The following is a 10,610-nucleotide window of genomic DNA, read 5'->3' as shown; positions in this document are numbered from 1 at the left end:
TGGAGAGGTTTCATGAATTATGTGCGGGCGGCCTGCACGAAGATGGTTCGAAACAAAGTTCAGGAGTTTGAACATCAGCAAACTGAAGATTCTGTAGGAACAAAAATCCAAAGCATTTTATTCAAGCAATTCTGACAAAAGTATAATTTTTTAATCGGAATTCAAAATAAAATCCTGCTCCAACTTTTACTCGAAATCAATTGACCAAAAATGGGCCACTTCGTGGATACAAATAATTTGGGTTATTGGTCAATAAAACAATTTTTGTCTCTCAAGATATATTGGACATAATTATTGGCTGCCGTGTCTGGAAAATATTTAACTCTCTTTCACTAAATTATGCGTCCACACAATTCATCGATGATAACGATATCAAGGTGACTTTGAACTTGAACTACAACCTAGATCGAATGTAAGCACTCCATGCGTTTAGAGAGTTGGGTTGAATTTTTTATTCCAATCTCGTCCGAAACTGATCGAATTGCGAATCGATACCCTGCTCCCGGAATGTTGGTACATTCGTTAATCAAGTCGAAGTGTCGACGATTGCTAGCTGCCCGAACAATTTGGGGTAAAGTTAATCCCAAGGATCATATCTCGCCGGCTATGGATCCCCGGGAGACGAAACTCCCATAGAATTTCATGTGGGGTGGGGGGATCCTCGCAGATTATGCGCGTGATTGTAGGTACCTCGGTGTCCTCACGGGTTGTGGCATTGTTCCAAACGTAATATACGAGCCCCAACGTGATCCCCAAATTATGCCCCCTCTCTTTCTATCGCTCCGGCCTCTCGCCTTGGTTCCGTTCGTCGGCACGTCCATCACCCGGCTTCCCGGTACATGATAATAGTTTCCGGCATAATAGTTTACTAATGATACCTGCTCCCCTCATTTGCATATCGTGTACAATCCACCCCGGTTATACGTGTACCTTGTGCGTGCATCAATACAACTCCAAGCATTCCGCTGTGGGATACCTGCCATGCCGTCGACAAGCCCGAAATGATTTAACAATTGATATTATGTACGTCTATAATATTGCAGGGTGGCACTTGGCCTGGAGAGTGAAACCCACTATACAAGCCACACCGCGTGCCGTGTCAGTAACGTGCGATGTGAAAAGAAGATTGACGAATAGTCAGAGGAACCTAAATTACTGGAAATTTGATACTTCGTTATACATTCCACTTATTGTGAGTCAGACGTTTTTTCTCTTGATTGATGAACTAATTCTGAAATTAAATTTTCAGAAAGAATTGGAGTCATATTATTCGATTTAATAAGAAATTCTTGAAATGTATCCTAAAATATTCAACTACTTTTCAGTGACAACGAATGGTTGAAGCAAGTTATCACTATTCAGATAATTGATCGAAGTAAACAGATTCAACACATTTTCGTCTAGGTAATAGTTAATTCACTAAGGAAATATTTGACCTGGAGATTGTAACTAACTTATCTGTGGAGTCAGCGAAACTTGAGAGTCTCTGTAGCTCAGGAACCAAATCTGATGTATATTCCCCAATATCACCAACTACAACCAAGACTTTGCATGACTCTCCAACCAAAGTTCACACGAACGATCGATTGGATAAGTCGCACGAGGGTGAATCTACAGTAATTTTATATCTACTCCGTTTCGTGACCGCGAAGTCTGATAACTTTGCCATTAAATAGCCCGAAATTTGAAGGGTCGTTAAAGTGCCGATGGATCTGCGAAGGAGCAGAGCTAAGGACACTTTGATTGGACCAACGAGAGCGAAGAAAGGATATACGAGTGGAAGAAGGGTCAAGGGTTAAGGTATCAGCCTCGCAGGAGGAATGGGTGAGCGGATGAACCGAGGCCTGGCACCCCATCGTCCCGAATTGCTTCGTGGCCGATCTTCGCCGACAGAGAGGCATCAATTCGTTTGACTTTGCCGGTTACCCGATTAATCGACCTTGGACCCGGCGGAAAATTAGCTCCATCTTATACCTATACGAGTATGTTATCAACCTTCGAAGACAACGGCCGACAAACTCTTAATGGGCCCTGCAAGTTCCTTGCAGACTTGTTTCGAGTCTTGCCACGAGTTAGCCGAGTTATCCGGTTGCTCGAGTACCGCAAACCACGACGAAGGGCGAAAGGATACTCAGGGATCGCAGAGCGGACGTCATTTCTAATTCATGGTGAGTATTGGTGCCCTTATACGTCTGTCGTCACGTGTCCGTCGCTTAACCGCCCCTAAAAGAGAACTCTTGTCCCGTGGTACGCGGGTCCTCGACTAACGATGCCTAACGAGGTTTAAGCCGGGGATCCAGGCCGCTGGGGAGGAAACGCGTAAATTTAAGGCCGGGCTTGGGGTAGGTAACGGTAGTCGAGATTCCCGCGCTCTCGGTCGGCCCAGTGTCACCCTTCGAGACGTGAGTAAGGTGAAGAAACAATATCTCGATCGTTTCCCTTATGAAGGGGAAGAGCGGACTTTCCCCTGTAAATTTGCACTCTTAAGCGCTGAGGTCTTTTTGCAAGTAAGTACGGCAAAGTCATCGTGTGAAAATGAAGAAGTACAATTAAAAGCGTGAATTGTCAACGTCTGCACGTCTTTGAGGCCAACATGTCGAAAGAAGCAAGTCGTTTTGTTGTTTTGATAAGTATTCGGTTAGGTAATGGTGTACCTGCGTATAAGATAGAATGCAAAGTGTTTCACTGGCACTTTGCACTATTATGGACAAGGTGTTCGATGCAACAACTGAAATGTGCAAATTATCATTTTGATGGTGAAATTTTCACATGTATTTGAACAGCATCTTACACAGTATACAATTGGTATACTCTTTCAATTTTACGGGTTGATGATTCAGGATAACAAGGAAAGCTTTGATCGTCTCGGGTCTCTTGTGGGCTGCTTAGCGTTTTGTCAGGATCGGTGGTTATTAACCTAAGTATAACAAGCGTAAGTGAAGAGGGAGTGTGGTTAGGAAATCTTGAGATCTCTCATTACCGATGCTGTACGTCTTGCAAAACCATTGCAGCAGTCGCTTGCGATGCTGTGCAACGTAGCGATGCCGCGAAACGAGGTAAACTAACAACGACGATAGAGAAGTGGGTAAGAGAGAAATCTAGTTCGAGAGAGAAAGAGAGAGACAGAGAGAGAGAGAGAGATAAAGCGGCAGTAGAAGACGCCATGATGGTGGAAGCTAAACTTTGAAACTACGCGACTAGCATTTCCGACCGCCAACTGAAAACCACTTCGAGCAATGCCTCTGCGAATGAGGTTACGAGGATATTTATCTATCTGCCATTCTCGAGTTCTTTGCTTAGGAGTTTAGGGCAGGTACAGCAGCGGCTGAATTTTTACCAATTACTGGAAGCGCTTCAGGATAGGGTAGGAAATTTTTGTTTAGCTAACCACAGAATTTCCGATTAGTCTGACTGTTTCGTCGCTTGGAAATCGAATTGAACGTTAACGAAAATTTCGGTATTTAGAAGAGCCAATGTCTAAGTAAATTGCAACAAACTTCACGTTGCGTTCTGAAATTTTCAATACAACTGTTTTTAACATAACTCTCAGATTTAGATGATCGAAGTATTCAAAACTGTAACAAATCTTTCTTTACACTATATCTGGGAAGACTGTTTAAGAAAGTATAGAAATTATAGATTTTTATACACATGTAACACTTTTATAGATGAACTTTTTCATGCAAGTATTTTTCCATCACCATAGAATATGAACAAAATCCAAGCGATAAAAACCAATTGCAGAGATCTGAAAAACTTCTACGGCGGTTCTCGTGTTTTTCTCACTGGCTCCAAACTTGACCAAAACCATTACCTTATATTATAGTTTTCTTTGACAGCTCAGCGTCGTTTCGTTTTTGTTTTGCGTACTCCTGCCCGATATACTTAAATTTTTCATTTCCTAAGATTCCGAAATTAGAAAATAAAAAATACGAAAAATGAAGTAATGTCAAAATAAATTTTTTTTCTAAGTAATACTAAACGAACACTTTGGAAAATGTGTGTAAAGTTTGAAGGCGTGATGGAGCAAAGTTAGAAATAAATCATAATTAAAAGGGAGTGTCAAAGAATTATTTAGATTCTGGATTATCTCAATCAGCGTTCATGCGATGCATGCGAGGTAAAACGCGCGGTTAGCACACGCCTGTTAACCGTAAAGAGTACCATAACTATATTGATACGAATTATACGATTAAACTTGAGTAGGTATAATTTGTTCAAAGTTACGTAGATGGATAATTTTCAATAATCGCTAATTAATATGTCAAAGCGCGACGTTGCAATTTCAGTATGAAGATCTTGTAACTATGTATAATTGATGCGTCGCATTCCTGTAGTATTCTGCGCAATGAAGTAACGACAAACCATTTCTTACGAAGTTAAAGAACAAAGGGAGCACATAGGTGAAAATATGCAATCAGCAATTAGTCACAGTTAATTTGATGATTTCATAGCAAAACGCCTTGAGTACGTGGTCTCTTTTAATAACTCTAAACGGAAATGATGATTCTATTTCAGAGAAATCGAATTTTTCCTAGCCCCATCAAAGTCACGAGCAATCACAAAAAAGCGTTTGGATACGATCATAAAGATTAGAAACGTATAAGCGACGGCTGGTAATTCGTGTAAAAAAGTTTGTCTGCAATCTACTTTTAATTTATTCCATTGTTCTCCCCTGTGGCCTTAACTTCGTGGCTCGAATCGTCAGGGTGATAACGATTAGGGAAAAGACAGAACAGGTGGTACTACAGTTGCTATTCTACACCGGCTTCCTGATGACCGATAAAATTACTGTGCGCACATACCAACTGATGTGAAAATCGCAAGTTACCAACGGTCGGTCAGACAGGCCGCCTAGCAACCATACTATGGTAAGTAAGATAGTTACACATAGTTCGCGTTGACTGAAGATATGTAAAAACTCACAGCCCCGGGTTATTTTTCGTAACATTTCGGCGGGTTTTGGCAGGTTTTGGGTATTAGCAGTTTCACGTATTATCAACCAAATAATCGATGAAGCCGGTAAAAGAAGTTCTTTATAACCAAAGCCTACTGCGTGCAAAACGTTGGTAAGAAAAATTTTGAACTACTTTATTTTTAGTTTCGATCCTTTTAAGGATATGCATATGAAGAACATTCTTTCTCTTTTTCTTTGGATTTGTTGAGCACATTTAAACTTACAGATTGAAAAAATTCAATGTCAATAAATAAAAATGAATAATGAGAATGAATCTATCGTGAGGTTCGTTGTAAATTAACTGGAATGAAGAATAAAAGTCTTGTGTCTTTCTTTCAAACTTTGATAAGTGGTTAATATTCGCTTTCGGCAATGCATCTTTTTGGAAATTTATGCTACCTTCTGCATAATATTTAGATTCTTATCAAACCATATTTTTCTTCTCAATTGTTAAAATGCTAAATATTGATTATTGTCAATTCATGCACTGAGAGAAATTTATAGAAACCGCTACTCAAAAAATATAGTAAAGATTGCCATAAAGTGTTGTAATCAGAGGACATTCTAGCAATATGGTATTTTGTACAATACTGTATGCGAAATATCGCGAAGCAATTCATACTATACACGGTACGGTAAAATTTTCCGTCCTGGCATAACAGCGAAAACTCATATAATATATTTGGTTCGACTAAACTATCGTATAGCGAAAATCGTCATACTGGCATAGTAGTAAGAACCGGAATAATACATTTAATACAATTGTACCGTGTATAGCAAATATCTCCACACAGCATATATTAAGCATCACAGGATAGTAGAGTAGTTTGAGTCCAAGTATGAAATTGAAAATTTTACCATACAACACAGTTAAAGGCTTAATACTTTATGATAATTTGTGCTCAAGTGTATCAAAAATGTTGATACACATTATTAATCAAATCTGGATATTGTATAGTGAATTTTACCGAAGTACGGGAAAGGAAAGTCGTACACTGAGAGAAAGTTTTAGTTCCGGTTACCGCTCGGTCCTTAACTATTTTCGTTTTTTACCACAATCGAAAAATACAGTTCTAGGTACAAAATGAAAATTAGTTTTCTAGCTGTTACCAGAAAGTCTAGTATTCGTTATTATTCTTTCTCCTTACGATCACTGTTACTATATTTTCTTGTAACTGTTGCAAAAATTTAATGCTTGCGCAACAATAAATTGATGTTAAATCATTATTTAACTAAAAAAGCACAGAAAACCGCAAAACTGATTTTGCGTTGCGATTACCAAAATCGGATCGACAATAACGCAAAATGGTTACGCGTACCTCATTTTTCGTAATTCCAACGATATTAAAACAGTTTTTTTTACGATACCTATTTTAAATTGTTGAAATTTCGGAATTGTTCTCTTATCTAGATACCTATTTTAGTCAATTTTTCTAGATACTATAACAAATGAAATTTTTCTCAGAGTAGTATTTAGACAGATAGCGATAGTTACTGCGGATCACTGAAGTGGGATCCGTGAATTAACGATAGGGGATAGGAGCGAGTGAATCAGGATGATGATTAATGAACAAAATATATATTATAGATGAAATAGACAGCTTATTTATTCCAAGGTGAGACACGAGCAAGCGGCAGGATTTGAATGCGTTCATGTATGAGGACGACTTGAAATAGCGATTGACTTTAAACTGTAACGAACGCGCGATAACACTTTCACATGAACTGTTACATCGCTACTTTCCCGAAACACATAGTCATAATCTGCTATTCCGCCTCAAAGGAAGTTGCAGCGAGTATAGTTATGACCTTGCATTGCAGCACATTTATTTAATTTCGAAAAGTGAAAATTGACTATATTGTTACGTGTCCGAAAGGTAAAGTTGAAAGAGTTGAAGAGACTGTTTAAAATAAGATAGGTGGTTTGTAGCCACCTGTAATAAAAATAGCAACCGCAACGGTAATCGAAAATAGTATAACAAGAAGATAGCCCGAGAATTGCTTTGCCCGTATTTATAAAGGTTTGCCGGTTGCATTGTCGCCTGGCATTTATGGATAATCATAATCCTGTGGGGATGTATTGAACATGCGGATCACTTGTCACCAACCATAATCATGCTTATCATATGAAAATTTCTTTTTTTGGAATAATTAGTTTTACAAGGGCCCGTAATATATTTTTATTACTGTTAAGTCAAAAGCGTGACGACGCAAAAAGTACAGACAGATGCCTTGGAATTTGATACAAGTGGCAGAAAAAGTAGATCATTGGTGGTAAAATTTTCCGGAAGCTTGAAGGAGTCTTCTGTGTCCAAAAAAATCAATGATATCAATTTAAACTGGTTTTTTCTTGTAATGCTAATCGTTTATCCCACCATCCATTCCCTGCGTAGAGAATTAGGAACTAAAACTTTTTTTCACAAAAAATTGAGGTTGAACCCATTAATGTTTAGTCAAAATTTTGAAGAATTTGAACCATACTGGAATCAATTCCCTGATTCACTGCATCGACCTAATTTTTCAGGAGAAATCGATTGCATGCAGTTTGCGCTGCGACAAACAAACCAAGAGTTACAGCCGAAAAATGAAAGATTCATGTCGTAATTTCTCTGCTGGTGGTCCCACGTTCTTTTGGATGTCGATTTTGCGATTGACTCGTTTAAATCAATTCTGAGATGGAAGGTTTTTTGCTCCAACAATCACGAAAAGAGTAGGCCTGACTATTCGCTAAATTTGCACTACTTTCATGAATTAAACATTGATTCTATTTCATCACGAATTCATACGTGATACGATTGAAATTATGGCATTTGTCTTTGAAAATACGTAAGCTATTTGATGAATGGAGTGGAAGACGTGAATATCCATTTATTACGTTCCGCCTTTGCGGCGGAAATTTGCCGCATAAGATGTCGAACAAAATAGAATACGGAACGGAATTCTCGGAGAAACTAAAATGTTGGTATGTACTGAACAAAATGAGTCCTCTGGAAACTTCGTGGCTGAAATACGAAGCGCTATTGAGCATTGAACTCTTTACTAGAACCGTTGACTGAGAAATGTAAAGACAGTTGCCCTAATGGTCTTTGGTGTGACAACCGAAAATCGTCGTGCACTTGCGCTCCCTGAGATGTTCCAACAATAGAGTTGAGAACTTATTGCAGAACATCAGAGATTTACGAATCTCGAGATGATGCTGGCTGCATTCACCTTCCGAGTAACACAGTCTTCGCAATGGTAAACCCAAGCCAGTACTTAGCCCGTGTGTACTGACCGACTTGTCGGCGATGAAAGAGATTAATGGAAATAAATTTCTTCCAAAATTGGTGGCAAAACAGTGATTCAATTGAAGTATAGGTACCCGAGAGAAAAGTGTATAAATAAATCAAACATAATAATAGATCAGATATAATAATGATGCAGAGACCGAAAAGTATATAGTTATATGCGGTCGACGTACGATATTAATATATATGATCCATTTACGATGAATACGTGATGCATACTGTAAGTATTGTACTTTTCCAGAACACAAACTGGATTCCCTACAATAATACGTCTATGATATGAGAATAGAAGAATTATTCATTTCGAAATGAGATTCTATTCGACGCGCGCTCGATGTATTCCGTAACATCGATATTCATAATTATTCCGACAATTTTTCTTTTGCTCTCTCGATCTTAAGTTTTTGTAAGCACAGAATCGAAACGCTGTTTCAGCTAGTCGCAAGTGAAGTATCTACGTTGGGTACAGAAGCAGAATTGTTTTTCGAAAAGTGTCCGTCTGGGAAAAAATTCAGAGTAACTGTAATACATCACGGATGCGCTAATTTTGATCGAGATGAAATGGATGCTCCGTATATGAGAGTGTTTAACGCAGTGTCCTGATTTACAGACCTGAAAAGGTGATTGTCGGCGACTCTTTTTTTTTTTTAATGGGAAGAGATAAAACGAAGCTTCTTGAAACCTAGAGTGTATTTTAACACACAATTGCAAAGTACAAGCAAAATTTTTTATCATCCAACTGTCGCAGAACGGCGGCGTTATTAGCTGACCCGTTAACTGAAGAATATACCCTTTAGTCAGCGGCTGACCATCGAAGGGCCTAGCCGCTTGAGTATGGAATCGGCAAGGAAGATAAAGTGCGTATTTCTTGTCTGGAATGTAAAGACATATCATATAATCATACATCATACATCATACATCGTACATCACACATCATATCATACATAGTATTGAAGTTCGAACCAAAGTTTGGATGTTCGGATGTTCAGAAAGTGACGTCATCCCAAATTTTTTTTCGTCTTGACGTCATCGATCTGAAATCAGCTAGCCGAATTCCTCAGTCTGGAGACAAACGCGCAGTAGAGCGGACGTAAGAGAATCGCGCTTCGCAGATTTCGAGTACCGTGTTCTTTACCTCCTAGATCCTGCGCTCCGAGTCCGCTTTCTCGTGCAACTCGAGTTCCAGGACAAGCGTTGCGTAGTTTCTATGCTCCAGGTCCGCTACCTGGTGAAACTCGACATCAGGGACATGCGGTCCAAAGTTCTGGCTGTCCACGTCCTTGACCTAGTGACTTTTGACCTTCAGGACTAATTTTTCGTAGTTCTGACTGTCCTGGTTCTCCACCTGGTGGATTTTGACATCCAGGAAAAAGGAGGTATGACCCGAGGTGGACAAGGAGGAGGACGCGAAGGACGAGGAGAACAAGGTGGACGAGGAAGACGAGGATTTGTGCTCGGTGAGTTCACGATTTTGACAATATTTAATGGCAATTGTAATTGTATTGTATTTGAAATTTTTCAAACTTGTCATGTTTACAATAAATTATTTCAATTCAGTTTTCGCGCAAGCACAAATTCAATAACTATAAATGTACTAATAAAATTTACTATATCCTTAATTAATCAATTAATTATACTCATCCTTACATAATATTTTTGATGTGTTCTTATACTGAAAATATTTATTACTATTCAAGGTATAACCCAAAGTGGTTGGCGGTGGTTGGAGGTGGCCGGAGGTGGACGAGGAGGAGGACGAGGAAGGCGAGGATTTTTGCTCGGTGAGTTTATCATTTACATAATATTTAACGGCAATTGTAATATATTTCATCTAAAATTTTTCAAAATTGTCATGTTTGCAATAAATTATTTCGATCCATTTTTTGCGCAAGCACAAATTCAGTAGCTATAAATGCGCTGATAAAATTTATTATATTATTAATTAATTAATTATTTATACTCATCCGTACACAATATTTTTGATGTGTTCCTATACTGAGAATATTCATTACTATTCCAGGTATAACCCGAAGTGGTTGGCGGCGGTTGGAGGTGGTCGGAGGTGGACAAGGAGGAGGACGAGGAAGACGAGGAGAACAAGGTAGACGAGGATTTGTGCACGGTGAGTAAAACATTTTTATAATATTGGATAACAATTGTAATTATATTTCATCTAAAATATTTCAAACTTGTCATGTTTACAATGAACTATTTAAATTCATTTTTTGCGCAAGCACATATTCAGTAGCTTCAAATGCGCTGATAAAATTTATTACATATTAATTAATTAATTAATTAATTATATTGATCCTTACATAATATTTTTGATGTGTTCTCGTACTGAAAATATTTATTACTATTCCAGG

At 38.5% G+C, this 10,610-nt stretch overlaps 1 long non-coding RNA gene across 1 annotated transcript; it reads left to right on the top strand.

Moving 5' to 3' along the window:
* Nucleotides 1-9,319: 9,319 nt before the first annotated feature.
* On the top strand, nucleotides 9,320-10,289 carry LOC124295204. Its single transcript, XR_006905100.1, has 3 exons — nucleotides 9,320-9,701; nucleotides 9,942-10,025; nucleotides 10,265-10,289. It is a non-coding gene; the product is annotated as an uncharacterized LOC124295204 (long non-coding RNA).
* Nucleotides 10,290-10,610: the final 321 nt, after the last annotated feature.

This window comes from Neodiprion lecontei, chromosome 6, assembly GCF_021901455.1.
Source record: "Neodiprion lecontei isolate iyNeoLeco1 chromosome 6, iyNeoLeco1.1, whole genome shotgun sequence".
Lineage (NCBI taxonomy): Eukaryota > Metazoa > Arthropoda > Insecta > Hymenoptera > Diprionidae > Neodiprion > Neodiprion lecontei.
This window is presented reverse-complemented; position numbering and strand designations above follow the sequence as displayed.